Below are 21,423 nucleotides of genomic sequence, written 5' to 3'. Positions count from 1 at the left end.
AATCACCCATGAGTAACCCCCTCTTGGCACACACAAATAATTAGTAACCTACTCTCGGGAACCTGTGAGAACCTGCTGGATCCCACCTCTGGGAACCAGTATGCACTATAAGCATGAATAAGAAGTCTATCTTCTCAGCTGTACATCTAAGCCTGCACAGTGGAATGGTTCAGAGCAGGTGGACTCTAATTTGGAGAACCGGGTTTGATTCCCCCACTCTTCCGCCTGAGTGGCAGACTCTTATCTGGTGAACTGGATTTGTTTCCCCGCTCCTTGACATGAAGCCTGCTGGGTGACTTTGGGCCATTCACGGTTCTCTCGGAACTCATTCAGCCCCACCTGCCTCACAGGGTGTCTGTTGTGTGGAGAGGAAGGGGAAAGGAGTTTGTAAGCCCCTTTGAGTCTCCTTACAGGACAGAAGGCAAGATATAAATCCAACCCAACTCTTCTTACATGTAATCATTAAAACATTGCACATGAAAACCAAATAATATTTTTAAATCCTACCTCTCCACCCATCCTGCCCCCTCCCTCCCCAAATTACATGAGTTTGGCTCATGCTGGAGGCAGCGCTGGGGGCAATGCTATTACACTCAGGTACGGTTGGCGGGCAGCACGGGTGCCAAGAATCTCTTTCCTCTTCCATACAGATGTCTTTGAGGCACTGGGTCACAGGGAAATGTAGTCCCAAAGTAATGTCAGATTCCCCGAGACCACATTTCCCAGGGGGCACTGGGGCACAGCTTCCCAAATACTTCAACAACAAAAAGTATAGCACAGAGAGAGAGAGAGAGAGAGAGAGAGAGAGAGAGAGAGAGAGAGAGAGAGAGAGAGATTCTCAGCTCATCTTGGCCTCCAGTGGCACCAGCTCTGCCCCCGCAGCCCAATGACAGCAGCCCTGCCAGCCCCGCCCACTCCGTGAGGGCAAAGGTCAGAGGGGAGGAAGGCAAATGACATATGAGCACATGGATGAAGAAAAGGGAAAAACACACACACAGACACACACACACACACGCCCATCACAGGTGTGAGATTTGCAGTTCTCGTCCCGATGGTAACATCAGCTATGGCAATCTTACCGTTTCATTCTGTATCATCCCCACAGTGGGGATCCAAACCTGGGTCTCCCAGATACACAACCACACCACGGTTCCCTCGAGAACACAAGCACACAAATGGCAGGTGCCTTGGAGCCTGGATTCCATCTTTGGGTTTTCCAAAGCCACCCTCCATCAATTAAGGGGTCTGCAACCTGCGGCTCTCCAGATGTTCATGGACTACAACTCCAGATGTTCATGGATGACAATTGACCTTGCTGGCAGAGGCTGATGGGATTTGTAGTCCACGAACATCTGGAGAGCTGCAGGTTGCAGACCAGTGAAAACAAACCTCAGAAGAGCCTTGCTGGGTCAAAGCAGGGAAAGCCCACCTGGGTCTAGCACCCCGTCTCACACAGTTTCCATCTTTCAGGGGTGAGCCCCCACATTTTGGGGGGAATCTGAGTCCATGACGTGTTTACACAATCAGAATTTATTTATGGGCCCCATGAGAACACGATGCATTCTACCCCCCCCCCGTACCTCTCTCTCTCTCTCTTTCTCTCTCTCTCTCTCTCTCTCTCTCTCACACACACACACACACACACACCACTCACTGGCTGCTATTAAATACACTGTGCACACTCACCAGAAGCGTTCACATTGTCCTTACCACCAGCTCTGCTGCAGACCTCCTTAAGTCAGCTGCTGGGGAGCCAGGAAAGAGGGGGGGGGACCTCATTCTGCTTGTGGGCTTCCTAAAAGCAGCTGGTCAGCCACTGGGCAAACGCGGTGCGGGCCTCTGCAGAGGTGGGATCCAGCAGGTTCTCACAGGTTCCCGAGAGCAGGTGACTAATTATTTGTGTGTGCCGAGAGGGGGTTACTAATAGGTGATTTTGCCACCTGATTTCTGCCTTAGTTACGCCTCTCCTCTCAGCAGTAGCGCGCAGAACTTGAAGCAGGCTAGCAGGAGGTGCACCGGCATGCATGGCAGCCTGCGCCTGCGTGCATTCGTTTCCCGCCCAAAGACCAGCGCAGCAGCTGTGTCCTTGCCACAGCCCTGCCCAGCAATGCTCCACCCCCGGAATGCCCGGCCACGCCCCCGTCGTGCCCCGCCCAGCCCTGTTGGCGCTACCCCACAGTTTGAATCCCACCACCATGGGAACCTGTTACTAAAATGTTTGGATCCCACCACTGGGCCTCTGGTCTGATCCCACGCGGCACTTGTGATGCTCTTAGGTTCTGTGTTCTTGTGATGGGCCACGTGGTGCCAAATGTGCCACGCGGAGGCACATTTGTGCAGTGCAGGCGGTAACTTCCTTGAAGTGCGGGTGGCAAAGGGCTCACAGGACTTCTGAGCGTTCCTCTGGCCTGCAACATGTCTGGCTCAGGCCTTATCGAGAGACGCCTGTCCTGGGCCTCCGGCAGCGGGAAGGGTTTCTTGAGACGACAAGCCTGCCTCTGCCTCCGGGGGGCTCAAGGCATGCCTGTGTCCGCCAACCGCAGGAGAGGGGGGGCTGCTCTGTCCTGGGAGCCCGGAGGGGCCCTTCCCAGCAGCCCAAGGTTCAGGGGCTGGTGAATGAATGAGGACTCCTGGTTTTCCCAATGTTGGGGGGGGGGGGCAAAAAGGGGAACATGTAGGGAACAGCACTTGGAGTTTGCAGAGCCCCTTTCAAGCAGGGGCGTACTGCCCAGGGGGCATATGGGATCAAATGTCCCCAGGCTGTGGCCATTTAGTCACGGGGCCCCCCCAGAAAATCACCCCTCCCCCTCCTCCCCCCCGGGGCCATGTGAGTTGGGGCATGTTCTAGAACAGTGATGGTGAACCTTTTGGAGACCGAGTGCCCAAACGGCAACCCAAAACACACTTATTTATTGCAAAGTGCCAACACGGCAATTTAATCTGAATATTGAGGTTTTAGTTTAGAAAAAATGGTTGCCTCCGAGGCATGCATTACTCAAGAGTAAGCTTGGTGCTTGGTGCTTTGAAGCAACCATGCAACTCTTCGAATGGGTGAATCACGACTGTAGGAGAGTTTACTCAGAAGCAAGCCACATTGCCAGGAATCGAGCTTACTCCCAGGTAAAGGATCATGCTTTAGTTCTTTGCATGAAAATCAGTGGGGTTTAACAGCGCTTAACAGTGTTACCTATACTGCTTCCCCAAAACTAGGTCTTAGGTTTAATGCTAATAATTGAGCCCAGCGGCTCCAGTGGGCCTAACCTTAGGATGGGGGGGGCAATTTCCCCCCCACATGATGAACTCTGTTTCTGTGTGCCCACAGACAGGGCTCTGAGTGCCGCCTCTGGCACCCATGCCATAGGTTCGCCATCACTGTTCTGGAAGAAGAAGAAGAAGAAGAAGAAGAAGAAGAAGAAGAAGAAGAAGAAGAAGAAGAAGAAGAAGAAGAAGAAGAAGAAGAAGAGGAGGAGGAGGAGGAGGAGGAGGAGGAGGAGCAGGAGCAGGAGGAGCAGGAGCAGGAGCAGGAGCAGGAGTTTGGATTTATATCCCCCCTTTCTCTCCTGCAGGAGACTCAAAGGGGCTGACAATCTCCTTGCCCTTCCCCCCTCACAACAAACACCCTGTGAGGTGGGTGGGGCTGAGAGAGCTCCGAGAAGCTGTGACTAGCCCAAGGTCACCCAGCTGGCGTGTGTGGGAGTGCACAGGCTAGTCTGAATTCCCCAGATCAGCCTCCACAGCTCAGGCAGCAGAGTGGAGAATCAAACCCAGTTCCTTTAGATTAGATACACGAGCTCTTAACCTCTTACGCCACTGCTGCTCCTACAATTTGATGGTGACTTTGAGATGACCTGGTGCAAAAAAAAAAAATGTTATTTGGTCATGGTGGGGGAGGGCGGCTGTCCACACGAGGGAAAGGGGGGGAGACGACACTCAGGTTTTGCACCCTAGATGTAGTCCATCTAGAGATATGTTTTCCCTAGATAGGCCTCTGCCTTCAAGTAGCCCAAGGGCTTTGCGTGCATCCTCTCTGTGCAAGTCCTGCACTAGGGGAGACGCTGTGTGGTTTGTCTCCGGGGAGATCTGATCCAGAGCAGGGCTTCAAGCGCTCGGAGCAACCATATCAGAGAAGCATCTCTCAGGCGGGTCTGTCTCCCTCTGCGTTGCCTTGCCTCCCCCCACCCCACTACAATGTGCTGCCATCGCAAAGTCAAATTCCACCACCTCCCACAGTGGATCTGCTCCAGGAATGCAGAACTCTGCCCTGGGCAGCCTGCGAAAGGCGGGACTTGCAACACCAGCGCCGGAATCCCTTTTGCTGGGGACTCTGACGGGGGGGCTGAGACTGCGAGAGCCCAGCCACGACCCCTTTCCCCAAGGGCTGCTGCCTAACCAAACCCTCCAGGGAACAGGCTGGCAGTGCTTCAGTTGTAGGCGTGGCTGGCCGCAGGTGGCCCACAGGACGGTTCTCCCCGTGCGCCATGTCTCAGAACTCACCCTTTGTTCCAGTTGTGGGAGACCTGTTTGCATTCAGGTTTCTGCTGCCCAGACCCCCTTGCAGGGTACACTGGCTGCCCCACCCTGTGGATTGCACTCAACTTCCAGGATGCCGCCCGCTTTGAGGCTCAGTGAGAAAGGAGGACTATTGAGCACTAAAGTAAACCAAGGGACATAAATACGGCTCTAATCTCAAGGGTCAGGGTGGTGTCCATTCAAGGCAGAAGAGTCCTGAGCTTCCAAGCCGCCCTCTGCGATGAAACTCACCAGCGGTGGCCCTTGGCTCAGTCACTACTTATCAGCCTGCTCTACCTCCAAGGGGCAGGTGTGAGGATAACGTGGAGCATCTCCCCCACCCCCAAAACAGAGCCAAAAGCAAACCACAGCCCATTCCCACGTGCACATCTCAGGGACACAGGTATAGATTTTTAATGGGGTGGGTTCAGGGGGAGGGGCCACAGCACCACCCGCCCCTAGGGGCGTGGCCATGCCTTCCCAAGCCCCGCCCCAGCCTCAGTGCATATAAAAGCAGCTCTCCAAGGCCAGGGATGGCAGACTCCCCTGCCCCCCCTGCTGGGCTCCCAGTTGGCAGCCGGCAGTCCCTTCTGCCCTCCCCTCTGGACAGAGGCGTAGCTAGAGAAAATGGAGCCCAGTGAAAAATCTGAGTTTTGCGGGGGGGCCCCATGGGCAGCCACTGCGATGCTGGAATTCATCCCCAAACAGCATCACTTTCTAAGGTGTTCAAACTAGAGAGGCACAAACATTTTAATAACAGGTTCCGATGGTGGTGGGATTCAAACAGTGGCGGCGCCGCACACACACGCCTCCAGTCCCTATTGGGCAGGGAGGTTGCTTTAGTAACCCCTTCTGGGCACTCGGAAAAAATTAGTAACCACTTCTAGAGAAGCGGTGAGAACTGGTTGGATCCACGGCTAGCATAACATGGTAGGGGGAGAAAGTTGGGGTTTTGTTCACTGGCTATTTTAGAAGTTTAAAAATTTGAGCCAAATATGGTACCTCGTGCTTTCTTTTTCTTACAGAGGCATCGACAAATGTCTTCCCCACAGTGCTTGGACACCCCCCCTCTCTCTCCCAGGAACAGGGAAGGAGTGGCGCGCGCGCACACACACACACACACACACACACCGGTTCAAAAGGGGCCTTTGCTTCCCCCACCCCACCCCACCCCGGGAGGGGACAGCAGCCCTGTAGATCTGGCCTCCATTCTCATCGCCCGCCCAGCATTCCTGAAGGGAAGCACAAACCTCACATCGAGCGCGGCCGGAAAGGAGATGCTGTACTATCGATGTGACAATGAGGGAGAGAGAGAAGTGGCAGGTGACAATTTACGCTCCTGCCTCCCAATTACACTAAGTGTGCGAGAGACAATTCCTGCAGCAACCGGGGAGCATGCACGACTTCACACGCAAAGGCGACAAGGAGAAACGTGCTCACTGGGCTGGGATCGGTGCGTGGCCAGGCCCCCGGGACCTGCCGCCTGGGCTCAGCCAGGGTCATTTGGGGTCTTGAAAGTCAAACCTCTGGCATGAAAGCCCGCCCCGCTCTGGAGGGCAGCAGCCCACGTCTCACCTGTTTGCTCCGGGCTCCCTGGCCCACCTAATCTGGCAGGGCGCACATATATAAGCATAAGCATTTATCATCATTGTGCACGCACAACGAAATTTACATGGGACAAGGGAAGGGATGGGCTTGCAATCTAATCAAATAGTAATAAATCTAGGGTGTTGTGGGTTTTCCGGGTTGTATAGGAAACAGAGCCCCAGTATCATTTTCTTCTCGACAAGCTTACTGCAGCCACAGATGGTATGCGAGACATCAGGAGAAAATGCTACTATTGTAGGGGTCTGTAAACTCATGGGCATCTGGAGCCGCGATGCAGCCTCTTTTCAGCCCAGCCTTATACTGCCTGGCTCTGTGCGGCCGGGAGGTCGGTGGAGGGTAGCGGGCTGCAGTCCCTCCAGCCCCTCCAGACCAGATGCTGGAAGCGAAAGGTGAGTGGAGGGGGGCTTCTAGATGGGGAGGCGCCTCCATGTGGGAGCCACCCTCCTCGCCTGGTAGGTCTCTTACAGGGCTGTGGAAAATGGCTCCAAATGGCTCTTTGGGTGGTAAAGGTTTCTGACCCCTGTGCTACTGCAACGTGGCCATACAACCCAGAAAACCCACAGCACCCTAGTGATTCCGGCTGTGAAAGCCTTTGACAATACAATAATAAACCTAATAATAAATCTAATAACAACTCTAATAATCTAATAATAAAACTAATAATAAATCTGTTAATGCATCTATCTAATAATAAATAATAACAATCTCTGCATACTAAGTCCAAAAAGACTCCCCCCAAAAAGTCCAAAACGCTCCTTAGCCAAACTGTATAATTTGTTAAAATGTGGCTGTCGTAAGGCTTTCACGTCGAGCTAGGTTGTAGCTTCAGTTGTATGTGCTGTAGCCAGTTAAGAGTTGCAGGCTTGCTTGCGAAGTTACAGTCTGTGGCTGGCATCTTCAGAGGATCCTCTGAAGATGCCAGCCACAGACGCAGGCGAAACGTCAGGAGAGAATGCTGCTAGAACACGGCCATACAGCCCGGAAACCACACAGCACCCAAATGTATACTTGTTTCTTAGAACAAAAAACACACACAAGGCCTTTCTCAGAAAATGAAGCATTGGGGGCTTCAACACAGGCGCAAGTGAAGTAACCAGCCACTCACCCACGTGTCCAAAATAACCGCGTTAACTGCAAAAAGGAGCAGACTTGCAAATCCTGCTGGTTCTTTGGTCCAGAGGCTTGGGAAAGCCCCGTGGCCATTTCTGCAATCCACCAGAGTTGGCGTGTCTCTCTCTCTCTCCCTTCCTCCCCGGCTAATAACCCCGGCCACCGACAAATCTGAACAAGTAAGTATCTCCCACCAGACAGATCTGCACATCTAGCACCCGTATCTGTGTTTCTGTTTCAAGGCTCTGTCGCTTTGCTATTTCTCCTGCTTTGCTCATACCAGCTCCTGTGGGAACAAACAACTATTGCTCCTTCCACATTTTCGTGCCTCAGGGGTGGAAGGCTCACCCGCTGCCCCCCCTCCCCTACTCTTTGGGACTGAATCGGCACGGTGCGTTTACAGAGATTGGGCTTCAACCACTCAAAATCGGGGAACGTCTATAACAAACAAAAATAAAAAGAGTACTCATAGCTTGTACAAGCATTCGGCTGAGAAGGACATAAAGACCAGTTGGAAATCCTCTAAAATCTACACTTTGTGCTTATCCAAAACAGTTTTTGCTTTGGATAGAGGAGAACTCCTTGCAGCTGCAGAATCTAAAACTCCTCCCGTGACTTTGGTCCTCCGTTGGGATTTCTCCCCCTTGTCTCTGGACACATCATCAGGTCCCTCTGGAAAGATTTAGCCAAACCCCTGAGGCTTGAACCTTCCTGGCCAAAAGCCAGAAGACAAGAGCTGCTGCGTCGTGTCCTAAGAATTAATAATCTGGGGGCGGGACATTCCTGGGTGGGGCTGTGGCAAGGACGCAGCCACTGCGCCGGTCCTTGGGAGGGAAACGAATGCACGCAGGCGCAGGCTGCCATGCACGCTGGTGCACCTCCTGCTAGACTGCTTCATGTTCTGCGCGCTACTGCTGAGAGGAGGGGCGTAACTAAGGCAAAAATCACGTGGCAAAATCACCCATTAGTCACCCCCTCTCGGCACACACCAATAATTAGTCACCTACCCTCGGGAACCTGTGAGAACCTGCTGGATCTCACCTCTGGAGCAGTCCCAACAGCTGGGTTATTGGGGTGAATTCTAGGGTGAAGGGCATGTCTCCACCATAACAGGGATAGTCAAAATGACCAGCGACCAGCTACACAGGGCACTCCACTGGGGCAGCTGGGATTCAGTTGAGTTGCTCCTACCAGTTAGTAGCCTTCCAGGGCAGTGGCCTACAGGCATGTTAGAGGGCCAATCTACCCCTGAGAATCAAGGGGTGGAGCAACTGCCCCAGGAGGAGTTGTTCAAATGCTTGGGGCTGTTTAGTGTAGAAAAAAGGCGGGTGAGGGGAGACCGGATAGAAGCCTGTAAAATTATGCATGTTGTATAGAGGGAGACGGCTTTTCTCCTTCTCTCGTCGTGATCTTAGAACGCCTAGAACAGTGGTGGCAAACCTATGGCACTCCAGATGTTCATAGACTACAATTCCCATCAGCCCCTGCCCGCATGGCAAATTGGCCATGTGGGCAGGGGCTGATGGGAATTGTAGTCCATGAACACCTGGAGTGCCATAGGTTCACCATCATGGGCCTAGAAGGTCATCTGCTGGCACTTCAAAGTAGACAAAAGGAAGTATTTCTTCACATAGCACATAGTTACTGTGAATTGTGGAACTCCCTGCTCCAGGATGGGGCGAAGGTCGCCAACTAGGAAGGCTTTAAGAGGGGAGGGGACATGTTCGTGGAGGGGAGGTCTGTCCATGGCTACTGGTCAACACGTCTGCCAGTCATGATGCAGACCTCTTCTCTGCAGCATCAGAGGAGCAGGTGGCCGGTTGGATCAGGTCAGAGGTGGGATCCAGCAGGTTCTCACCAGTTCCCGAGAGTGGGTTACTCATTATTTGTGTGTGCCGAGAGGGGGTTACTAATCGGGTTTGTCTTTCCGTTAGAAATTCCATGAGGTCCAAACATCATAAAGTCCTGTTGTTTCCTATGTGGCTAGTTAGCGAAGGTAGAAAACGGGATAATTCTCCCTGTTGGGCTGTTTTAAAAACATGTTTTAGAAATATGGTAAAGTTCCTTGTTTAAGGAAAGTCTCCTTCTTTTGATTTCTAGAAACAAAATTAAGTATTTGAAAGTATTAAGTATTTGACAGGCAGTCAATTAGAGGAGAAGTCGTTGTTTCTGTTGGCAGGAGACGATAGGACTTGCTATAATGAGTTTAAATTATGGACAGAAAGAGACCAGCTGAGAATTAGGAACTTTTTTTTTACAGTACGTTTTTTTTACAGTAACAGAGAATTTTACAGTAACAGAATTCCCGGCACGCCCCCGTCATGCCCCGCCCAGCCTCATTGGCGCTACGCCACAGTTTGAATCCCACCACCATGGGAACCTGTTCCTAAAATTTTTGGATCCCACCACTGGATCAGGTGCTGTGGAAGACGGGCGGCAGGATGCGGCTGTAGTCGCCTGGTTTGGGAGCTTCCTAGAGGCATCTGGTTAGCCACAGTGCGAACAGGCTGCTGGACTTTGTGGGAGCTTGGTCTGATCCTGAGGTTGGGCTAAAGCGCTGGTGTCAAAAGGACCACAGCTGAGAGCCAGCAGGTCCCCTTGAGAGATGCCAACCCTTTTCCTGCCTCCTCTCTGGGGGGAAACTCTCAGCGGCACATCTGGCCTTCAAAGACCAAAAGAATGTTTGAAATGAAGGGTGGGGGATGATTCAGCAGTCCCTACATGTCAACATCGCCCCAAAAGAGACCCACACTTTATCATGGCATTCTATACAAACCCAGAACCAGAGAAGGCCGTGGCCATGGAAGAGGGGCTTCAGTGGAGCAGAACTTGGAGGCAGCACCTTTGGGTGTGTACAGAATTCATTTTCTCCAGGGCTGAGCAACCTGCAGCCACCTCATCAGAAGAACCCTGTTGGATCATCAGACCAGCGGCCCTTCTAACCCAGGATCCTGTCTCACCCTGTGGCCAGCCACAAACAGGCCGGCGAGGTCGAGGCCTTCCCTGCCTGTTGCCTTCCGGTGCTGAGATCCCGAGGTTTTCTATCACACTGTTTGAGGACTAGAAAATATTGATATGTACCCTTTGGTGGATGTCTTGTGCCGTCTGTGTCTCCACGCACACAAGCACACACATCATGTTGACAGAGAGAAATTTTTCCCTCTTTCTCACAGTACTAGAACCAGGGGGCATCCATTGAAAATGCTGGGGGGAAGAATTAGGACTAATAAAAGGAAACACTTCTTCACGCAACGTGTGATTGGTGTTTGGAATATGCTGCCATAGGAGGTGGTGATGGCCACTCACCTGGATAGCTTTCAAAGGGGCTTGGACAGATTGATGGAGGAGAAGTCGATCTCTGGCTACCAATCTTGATCCTCCTTGATCTCAGATTGCAAATGCCTTAACAGTCCAGGTGCTCAGGAGCAACAGCCGCAGAAGGCCATTGCTTTCACCTCCTGCCTGTGAGCTCCCAAAGGCACCTGGTGGGCCACTGCGAGTAGCAGAGAGCTGGACTAGATGGACTCTGGTCTGATCCAGCAGGCTAGTTCTTATGTTCTTATGTTCTTTAAGAGCTGTCAAAGTGCAGCCCACTTATGATGACCCCATCATGTTTTCAAGACAAGCGATTATGCAGAAATAGTTTTCCCCTGGTCTTCCTCTGCAACGTCTTCCGTGGTAGCTGGGACACTTGTTGAGGAAAGTGGTCCTAGGATGGGAAGGCCGGTGAATGCCAGCTGGCCCCTCCCCCCCTCCCCCCCTCCCTGCCAGCCTGACATAATTGGTGCTCTGCCCTGGGCACTCTTATCCCGACAAGCTCTCTCTCCACAGTGTCACATTGGTGCAGTCAGGACGCCCATCCCAGGTACAGGCCGGGCGGGATGTGAAGCGACAGCCTCCAATGCAGCCTGGCATCTCCATCCCACGCGCCCCCTGAGGCTGCCGGCGCAACAGCAGGTGTGCAGACAGGATGTCGGCTGAGCTGACAGGTGGAGCCCAGCCCAGCACTTCCTCAAGTGGCCGGCCTGCTTTTGCAGCCGTGGTCGAGAGTGGCCGGGTGCGCCCGACAGCCCCTGCGGGAAAGGGTGGGGAAGGACACCTGAAGGGAACATGCTCACTCCCCCTCCCCCGCCCCACATGCAATCACTGGGCCATCTACAGGGGTGCCCATGCGGAGGAATCTGGTGTGTGAACTCTCCTGAGGCTCACAGGGAGGCGGGATTTGTGTAGCCACTCCCTCTGCATGGTCACCTCTGCAGATGACCGGGCGACCACACAGAGACCTCTCCCGTTCGGTGAACTTGTGTTGCTGTTGTGCGCTCTTGTGTTGTGTTGCTGTTGTTGCTGTTGTCACCTCTGCAACTTGTGTTGCTGTTGTCACCTCTGCAGATGACCGGGCAACCACACAGAGACCTCTCCCATTCGGTGAACTTGTGTTGCTGTTGTGCGCTCTTGTGTTGTGTTGCTGTTGTTGCTGTTGTCACCTCTGCAGATGACTGGGCGATCACACAGAGGCCTCTCCCATTCGGTGAACTTGTGTTGCTGTTGTGCGCTCTTGTGTTGTGTTGCTGTTGTTGCTGTTTGTCACCTCTGCAACTTGTGTTGCTGTTGTCACCTCTGCAGATGACCGGGCGATCACACAGAGACCTCTCCCGTTTGGTGAACTTGTGTTGCTGTTGTGCGCTCTCGGCTGCCGTCTAGTTGGTGCGGGAGGCAAACCCCGTGCGGGCCTCCTTCTGATGTGGAACACCTTTTGTGCAGCAGGTACACCTGAATGGTACAGGCTGTGCAGTTCTGCCCAGGTGCGCAACCGAGCCTCAGAGCTGGGCCAATGTAGCAGGGCTGTGAGTCAGAGGAAGGTTTCGCACAACCAGCTGTCCTGTACTAACAGCTCTCCCAAACTGTACTTCCTGATTCACCTAAAAGTTCGATTGGGGGCTCCTGCGTCAGATAAGCAAGGCTGTTGCCTTCGGTAGGCGGAGGGGGCTGGGCTGGAGTTCAGAATTGTTTGCAAAAAGTCCCGACCTATAAATGGTAACAGAAAGGGAACCCCAAGGACGTGGGCCAGGAGCAGCTGAATTCCCCACAAACCCTCTTATTTTGGAAGCCGAGCGGAGCCAGAAAAGGGTCGGTTTTCCTCCTGTTTTCCTCCTGGCTTGTTCACAGGGAAGTTGGGGCAAAGCAATGTGCAGACAGAACAGTGTGAAGTCCATACAGTCTCAAGAAGGGGTTAATCCACTGGGAAATTTCCACAGGGGACAACTGGAGGAGATTGCTGAAGGGCAACCGAAATGGTAAAAGGTCTGGAATCCAGGCCCTAAGACAGTGATGGCGAACCTTTTCGAGACCAAGTGCCCAAATTGCAACCCAAAACCCACTTATTTATCGCAAAGCGCCAACACGGCAATTTAACCTGAATGCTGAGGTTTTTGTTTAGGAAGAACGGTTGGCTCCGAGGCATGCGTTACTCAGGAGTAAGCTTGGTGGTAGTCGGTGGCTTTGCTTTGAAGCAACCGTGCAACTCTTCCAACGGGTGAATCACGACCCTAGGAGGGTTTACTCAGAAGCAAGCCCCATTGCCAGCAACTGACCTTACTCCCAGGTAAAGGATCGTGCTTTAGTTCTTTGCATGAAAGTCAGTGGGGTTTAACAGAGCTTAACAGGGTTACCTACACTGCTTCCCCAAAACTAGGTCTTAGGTTTAATGCTAATAATCAAGCCCAGCGGCCCAGGCCAGCCTAGATGTGGTGGTGGGGGGGGGGGACACACTCTGTTTGCACGTGCCCAGAGAGAGGGCTCTGAGTGCCACCCGTGGCACCCGTGCCATAGGTTTGCCACCACTGCCCTATGAGGAGAGACTTCAGGAGCTGGGGATGTTTAGTTTGGTGAAGAGAAGGTGAAAAGGTGACATGATAGCCATGTTTAGATATTTGAAGGGATGTCATGTTGGTGAGGAAGCAAGCTTGTTTTCTGCTGCTCCAGAGACCAGGGCCAGGAGTCATGGGTTCAAGGGGAAGGAAAAGAGATTCCACTTAAACATCAGGAAGAACTTTCTGACCGTCAGGGCTGTTCAACAGCGGAATTCACTGCCTCAGAGTATGGTGGAGTCTCCTTCTTTGGAGGTTTTTTAAGAGAGGCTGGATGATCATGTCGGGAGTACTTTGATTGTGTGTTCCTGCATTGCAGGGGGTTGGATTTGATGGCCCTGGTGGTCTCTTCCAACTCTATGATTCTTGGGCTAGAACAGACCCTTCCTGCTCACCTGTTTCTGGGGCTGCAGAATCTGCAGGGGCAGATGGACATCCCAGTCCAAGCAGACAGGAAGGGACTGGAATTCCTCCCTCTCCCATGGAGAGGAAAAGTAGGTTGGGGAGTCTTACCCTAATTTGACAGGCACACACATGTTCTGGGTTTGCGCCTGAGGGTGGGTATGAAAGCGAGATTAATTAGCTGGGGAGGAAATGCTTTACTGCAAGTCCTAGTTATTTCTGCCCCCGCCCTCACCCCCACCCCCACCCCCACCCCCACCCACTCCAGCTTCCCAGTGGAAGCCCATAAAAACTTATAGCAACAATTGTGGATGAAGAAATGGGTGTCTCCCAATCTCCTTCCAGGCTGCTAAAAGGGGTCAGGGGCCTAAGCTAGCCAATTTGCCCCCTTCCTTCTGTCAATGCTCAGCCCTCCCGCCTTCCTGTGGTCTCTGGCGGATCATGCGCAGCCTCAGCTGAGTGTGTGTGTGTGTGGGGGGGGGGCATTCTTTCTAGTTTGCATTTCAAGTGCCAGCGTTTCCTCCCTGGTCTCATCAAGCTGATTACAAGGTGCATTCCTGCCTTTGCAACCTTCGCAAACATCCTTCACACACACACACACCCGCCTGTCTTTTGACTGGGACATCAAGGCCCAGAGAGCTCCAGTCCTGCGGTGGGTCGCCTGGGGAAGGGAGCCTCCGCCCACTCTCAAAAGGTCCCGCCCAGCATGGTATGGGGGGGGGGGTCTGCATCTGCTGACACCCCTCCCCCCAACCAGGAGAAGCTGAGGTTCTCCTGCAAAGTGGACGAACCCTCACCAGCCAGTAGCCATACTGAGCTGGGCTCCAGAACTCAGAGCTCACGGCCCCCTCAGCCCAGAGAGGACCCCGCGAACCCGATCTAGTGCAGGGGTAGAAGGGTGGTCTTTGGGCTGTCGGCAGAGGTGGGATCCAGCAGGTTCTCACAGGTTCCCGAGAGTAGGTTACTAATTAATTGTGTGTGCCGAGAGGGGGTTACTAATGGGTGATTTTGCCACGTGGTTTTTGCCTGAGTTACGCCCCTCCTCTCAGCAGTAGCATGCAGAACTTGAAGCAGTCTAGCAGGAGGTGCACCGGCGTGCGTGGCAGCCTGCGCCTGCATGCATTCGTTTCCCGCCCAAGGACCAGCGCAGCGGCTGCGTCCTTGCCACAGCCCCGCCCAGGAATGCCCTGCCTCCAGAATACCCAGCCACGCCCCCGTCGTGCCCAGCCCCATTGGCACTATGCCACAGTTTGAATCCCACCACCATGGGAACCTGTTACTGGGCAATTGCCCACTTCCTCAGCATCCCAGTGGCCCTCGCTGAGGCCTTTTGCTCTGACACGCCAGCATTAAGGACACCCCAGGAATAATCCAGGAGCAGCCGTTGGGGAAACGCCCGGCCCACTTGGGGCATCATCCTGTGTCAGGGGTGGTCTCAAGCCCCCAGAGCAGGCCCCAGGTCTTTGCTAGGCTGGCAGTTGGCCTTATTGTGGAAGGGGGCTCTTGGAGAAGGGGTCTCCGGGCCCTGAGCACACACAAAAGGGCTTCTCACTTACTCAGCCAAAGTGACAGGCCACAGTGGCCCCCAGCCCCTCCCCACTTTGACATGATGCAGACGGGGGGGGGGGTACAGCAGATGTCCCCCAAGCTATCTTCGCTGGCTGCCAGGATGGGGGGGGCTGCAGTTCAGCCACTCAGCGGAAGCCCCACGGCCAACTCTCAGGACCCCCAGTGAACAAGGAGGAATCCCAGCCGTGGCAGCACCAAGAGGGTCCCAGGCCGGCCTCAGCAGCACCCGAGGCCCACAGATCCTGGCAGGACATAGATCCTGACAGATCTATGGCTCCCAATCTTGATCCTCCTTGATGTGAGATTGCAAATGCCTTTGCAGACCAGGTGCTCGGCAGCAGCAGCAGCAGCAGCAGCAGCAGCAGCAGAAGGCCGTTGCTTTCACCTCCTGCAGGTGAGCTCCCAAAGGCACCTGGTGGGCCACTGCAAGTAGCAGAGAGCGGAACTTGATGGACTCTGGTCTGATCCAGCAGGCTAGTTCTTATGTTCTTATGTTCTTATGACAAGCGGGGTGGGCGTGGGGAGACAGGGGAGAAGGCAAGGCCAAGCCCTGAATGGGAAAATAATGGGGGGAAAACAAAGACACCCCCCCCCAAAAGCCCCTGCTGAGTGCCTGGGGGCCCCTCCGCCCGCCCCCGTCCCCTCCATCTTCCTCCTAATCCGAATTCACCTTTAATGGAGTATCATTACTATAAAATTAACAGATGTTTAAAAGGGAATTAAAAAGAATGGTCAATATAATAAACAAAACACGTACAATAATATCAGGATGGGTTCACAGACTTTTCGTTCAAAGCCTTCATCAAGCGTTTTGCCATTGAGACAGTCGGATTGGACGGCCGGCTGCTCGTTAGCAAATCTTCTGGCCTGAAGCCAGGGCGGCCGACAGAAACTCCCCTCGAGGTCCCTCATGCAATTAACCGTCAAGAATAATATGGTACATTGAATCTGACAAGGCTTTCCCACACGGGCAGGCAGGTCTCTCCCGGTAGAGGACATGGCAGGATCTTTCTGCTCACACCTGTGATGGGAGAGCGTTCAGTCTGGCCAACTAGACGCTCTGCGCTGAGCAGGGATGTGTAAGTTAAGGAACTAGTGGGCCACCGCCCGCAACTGAATGGGTTTCCCCAGCTTTGTGGGGAGCGTAAATCCGGCTTCTGCCGTTCATGATCCACCAGTTGCTGTTTAATAGATCGAAAAATAAATGATTCATCAGAAAGTAATAGTAGTGTACTGCCAAAGGCTTGCATGGCCGAAATCTCTAGGGCAGTGGTGGCGAAACTTTGGCACTCCTGAAGTTTTGCCTGCATCTGTGGCTGGCATTTTCAGAGGATCTGATGGTAGTAGAGCAAGTGGAGCATATATACCTGTGGGATGTCCAGGGTGGGAGAAAGAACCGTTTGCATTGGTTAACAGGTGCAAAGAGTGCAGCTTGACCCTTGTTAAATAGGCAGATGGTTCTTTCTCCCACCCTGGACATTCCACAGGTATATCTGCTCCACTTGCTCTACTACCATCAGCCACAGATGCAGGCAAAACATCAGGAGAAAATGCTACTGGAACACGGCCACACAACCCGGAAAACCCACAACACCCTAATAGTAAGGTAATTGGCCAGAAAATAATGACTAATTTTGGCCATCCAAGCCTTCGTTTCTGTTCCGCGTTGTCCCAGTTCAGCACAGATGGCGAAACAGGGAACACACTTCGGGGTCCCAACGATTTGGCAGAGAAAGAGACCCACACAGCCTCGATATGGTTATTAAAAGCATCGATTCATACGGGGATTCCCTATATAATTTGTGTTAAAAACTCTTGCATTAAATATATTTACTGGGGCATGAATTAACTGATTGCCTCTCAAAACAAGCCAAAACTGTTTGATTGGAGATGTGGAACATCTGGCCAAGTCAACGGCACGATTTTGGTGCATTGCTGAGAAGCGTCCTGGGCACCCATTCGCTAGGTCTTCTCCCCGAGGCCCTTTTCTCTCCCTCCTGACCTGAGGGAGAAGAGGGGGGGCCGGGCCAGGGCCAGCCCAAGGAAGGTGGGGGCTGTATTTACTGGGCGGGGGATGAAGAGGCAGCGCAGCAGCAGCAGCAGCCACAGTAGAGTTCAACACACACCCCCGTGCGCACGCAGCCAGACACACTCAGGGTGTTTGCAGAGGGGTCCCTCCCGACCCAGCTGCCCAGACTGCCGAGCCTGGGCCTGGCCTTGCTGTGCCTGAGCTCTGGAGGCCAGCCTGGAGCTGCTCGCCGGGGGCCTGGGGGGCACCTGGACTGGCGGCCGAGGCTCTCCACGGGGCAACGCCAGCACCCAGCCTCACTGCTCCAGGTCTGGACCCAAACAGCCAGCCGCCAGCAGCCCCCCAAGTCACCTCAGAGAGTGGCCAGACGCCCCCCCCCCCTGCTCACTGGTCCAGAGGAGGAGGAGGGGGGCATTCCCAAGACTGGGAAGCGGCAGGAAAAGACAGGCCAGAGGAGCAGGGATCTGGTTCCTCTGGTGAGCCAGGCAGGAGCCAGTTTGGAGCAGAGGGGCCAGCCAGGTGCCTGCCCCAGCGCATGTGCAGAGTGCCTCCCCTCTCCATGCGGGGTACTGAATGACACCGACTACAAGCACAGATCCGGGGGTGCGCTGGAGAACGGGGCTGGTCACAGCTCCAAAAGAGGCCGGCCTGCCAATAGTGGGGTCTGTAGGCAAAGGGGCCCCTCCTCAGCACCTGCTGCTGGCATCATTGGGAGACTTGGGCGGGGTGGGGTGGGGGGGCGCAGGGGCCCTCTGTCCCTTCCCTGTGGGGCCAGCCAGGTCCTGCCTTCAGCCGTCCTCCTGGATTGTGTCCCGGAACACCCACGTCCCTGGCGTTCATCGCATGACAGCTCAGAGCCGCGCAGAGACAAACGCACCCCCTGCTCTCCGCCGCGCCGAGCTGCCCCGGTGCATGTGCAGAGCGCCTCCCCCCCGCACAGCCGGTCTCCACACAGGCGAGTTTGTCCGGGTCAGATCAGGAAACGCCAAGCGGGCCGGGGGGGGGCGGGGGCCGGGGGGCTGCTCGAGTTCCGGGCCTCGGCCGTGGGTGCAAAGAACCCCCCCCCCCCCCCAAAAAAAATAGCCGCCCCTCTGCCGAAGAAGGGCCGTTCACGGGAGATACCGCGGCGGGCGTGGGGGGGGGGTTGGTTTCCTCCAAAGTCACGCCGCCCCCCCCCCCCCCCAGGATCCCCGCATCGCCCACCCGGTCCGGGCAGACACGCGAGCGCACTTGTGGACGAGCAGCCCGGGCGACTAAGGACCGCCGCAGCGCTTTGCCCCCTCCCCCGCCAAAGGCGACTGCAGCAGCGGCGGAGTTGGCCCCCGCTGGCCTTCCAACCGCCCCCCCCCCGGCGGACCCGCCGCGTTCTCACTTGCCCCCCTCCCCCCGCTTCGGCCCGGGCTCCGGCTCCGCTGGCCGCGGCCGCTGCGCTCACCTGGGCTAGTGGGAGCGGGTCCCGTCGGGCTCGGCTGGGCTCCGGCTCGCGGTGGCTCCGGATCTGGCCGCCGCGGCTCCACCCCCGCCCCCCCCCCCCCCACGCCCGCCCGCCGGAGAGGCGCGCACGGGAGCCCCAACTGCGCGCACGCAGCAGCAGCAGCAGCAGCCGGCGGGCGGGCGGGCGGGCGGGCGGGCGAGCGGAGGGTGGCAAACCGCAGCCCGGCTCGGCTCGGGCACAGCTGGGACGACCCGCCGCCTGACGGCCCTGCCTGGGGTCGCCTGCCTCCAGGGGGCGCCTGGAGCTCTCCCGGCACGGCGACGCCAGGACTCGCCCCCCACATTCCCTCACAAGCTCCCCGCCCCGGGCCGCCTACCAAACCCTCCAGGAGCTGCCGGAGCGGGTGACTCTCTCCTGGCCGGCTTTGCCCGCACCCGGACTCCGGTTGCCAAGCGCGTGTGGGTCCAGCTGCAGGCCTGCTTTGGGGACTGGGTGCCCAGGCCACGAGAGAGGGAGCTAGAGCAGCTCATGCAGCAGCAGAGCACGCCTGATGGTGCCCGCCCCCAGGGGCGTAACAAGGCAGCCCTGGGCAAACTGTAGCCCTGGGCAAAACCTAAGTTAGATGCCCCCTCCCCCCATGGGTGGCCACTCCACCACGACCAAATTTTTTTTTTGCACCCCATCCCACATTCTTTGCTAAGGAGATGGGGGCTACCCTTTTGAGGGTCCATAACTTTGGACCCCCTGAACCAAACTGCACCAAATCATGACAGTCTCCAGATGATACCCTGAAATTTTGGTACTGATGCGTCCAGAATGCCCTCCCTGCAAGAACATCCCAGAAATTTGCCCAAGAATCTTTGTTCTGCATTGAGTTTTCTGCATTGCTGTCAATGGGGGGTTGCAGGCTGGGGGGGGGGACATTTCTGAAGGCACAGTCTCAAAACTTTCAGGGTCTCATCAGGAGACTGCCCTAATGATACCCCCAAATTTTGGTGCAGTTTGGTTCAGGGGGGGCCAAAGTTATGGACCCTCAAAACTGTAGCGCCACTCTCCTGTCCAGCTCCCATTGGAAACAATGGGGGATAGAGGCTTTTCACACCCTTTGGGAGTCCACTTAACTTTGGACTTCCTGAACCAAACCCTCACCACACACTTCGGGGGGTGGCATGGTAAGGACCAGTCTCCAGATGATACACTGAAATTTTTGGTGCCACTAGCCTAAAAACTGCGCCCTACTGCAGGCCAAAAAATGGAAAACCACTAGAAATACCCAAAAACGAACCCAGCATTTTGATGCCCCCCACAAGGTGATGCCCTGGGCAGCTGCCCACCTTGCCCAATGGGCATTACGCCAGTGCCCGCCCCCCTTCTGCCCACTCCGGGGGTGCCAGGCCACAGGCGCCACCATGGCCACAAAGCCCACCACATGGCCACCCGTGGGCTGCGTTCTGCTTCTGTGGCAGGTTGAGAAGGAGCAGTCCTAGTCCTGACCACGTGTCCCACTGCGAGCTTCTTGGAGGGCAGCTGGGACCCACATTCGCTCAGCCCTGGGTCTCCACGGGCCAGCTGTCCACATCCACAGCCTCCCCAGTGGCTGCTCAGGATTGGGATGGGGCAGCCGTGGGTTGCGACTGGTGGGAATGGAGGGCCTCCTGAGGAAAGGGAGCCCCTCGGGTGCCACGGGGCCCTTCTGGCAGCCAGCCCACGCCCAGCCACTGGGGAGGGGGGCTCTGACTCTCCCAGCCATCAGCGGCTCAGCAAGTGAGGGCCATTCCTGGGCCCCCGTTTCTGCCCTCTGGGTCCAGCCAAACCTCTATGGCCAGGGGAGGGGGTATAGTTTGAGCAGGGCCCCCACTGGCCCCGGCGGCCTCTGGGGTGGGCCCATTCTGGGTCTCTGTGGTCCTGCCCAACAGCCTGTGTGGGAGCAGCCCACCCCACTCCATGGACAGTGGGCCAGTATCTGAAGGCGCCATTTGGCTCTGGGCGGGTGAAACGGCAGCAGGCGAGGTTTTGAATGCGCACTTGCTGTCTTTAGGAAGCCCGGGGTCTCCTGGGCCAGTGGGTTGGGCGCCCTTTGGCGAAAGAGGCTGGACTGCAAGTATTGCTTCTTTTGCTTTGCCCCTGGCTGGCATGGGGCACCTGCTGGGCAGATGAGATGCGACAGCTGAACGTGGAATGCCAAAGCACGAGCCGCGTCCTCCAGAAACTGCCCAGCCAGGCGACACGTGAGCCACAGCAGAGCCAGGCAGACTTCCCCCAGGAGAAGTTCAGGGGTGGGCCCTGGGCGCTCCCCACCTGCCCTCCCTATGCTCAAGCGGGGTCCTGACTCAGGCGAACTGGTGTGCAGCTTTGGGCCGGCTGGGGACAGCCATGCTGTGGCCAGGTGTTCCTGGCGTGCCCTCCGCAGGGGAGAGGAGCAGCCTGGGAGAAGGAGCGCTTGGCCAGCTCCGGCTGCTTGCTGAACACCTGCTTCCCCCCTCCCTGTTTCAGGAGCTCCTGGAAAACTTGGGCACGACTCATAGCCTGTTCTGTTGGATGTGCCAGCCACTGAAATCTGGGCCGAGATGGCTTTAAAAGGGGGTTAGAATCATAGAGTCGCAGAATCCTAGAGTTAACTCTGGCAGCGAGGAAAACTTGTTCACCTTTACATCTATCAATCCCCTTACAACAGTGATGGCGAACCTTTTTGAGACCGAGTGCCCAAATTGCAACCCAAAACCCCCTTATTTATCGCAAACACGGCAAATGAACCTGAATACTGAGGTTTTAGTTTAGAAAAAACAGTTGGCTCAGAGGTGTGCGAATTAGCTCTGGAGAATTAAGCTTGGTGGTAGTCGGTGGCTTTGCTTTGGAGCAACCGTGCAACTCTTCCAATGGGTGAATCACGACCC

At 55.3% G+C, this 21,423-nt stretch overlaps 1 protein-coding gene across 1 annotated transcript in view; it reads right to left on the bottom strand.

The window, feature by feature from the left end:
- PRRT4 (proline rich transmembrane protein 4) overlaps positions 1-18,659 on the bottom strand; it is a 44,996-nt gene extending 26,337 nt beyond the window's left edge. The window contains exon 1 of the mRNA XM_048500106.1: positions 18,530-18,659. The gene's annotated coding sequence lies outside the window, so the exon portion shown is untranslated. The remainder of the gene's footprint in view (positions 1-18,529) is intronic.
- Positions 18,660-21,423: the final 2,764 nt, after the last annotated feature.

The sequence above is a fragment of the Sphaerodactylus townsendi genome, linkage group LG06 (assembly GCF_021028975.2).
Source record: "Sphaerodactylus townsendi isolate TG3544 linkage group LG06, MPM_Stown_v2.3, whole genome shotgun sequence".
Classification (NCBI taxonomy): domain Eukaryota; kingdom Metazoa; phylum Chordata; class Lepidosauria; order Squamata; family Sphaerodactylidae; genus Sphaerodactylus; species Sphaerodactylus townsendi.
This window is presented reverse-complemented; position numbering and strand designations above follow the sequence as displayed.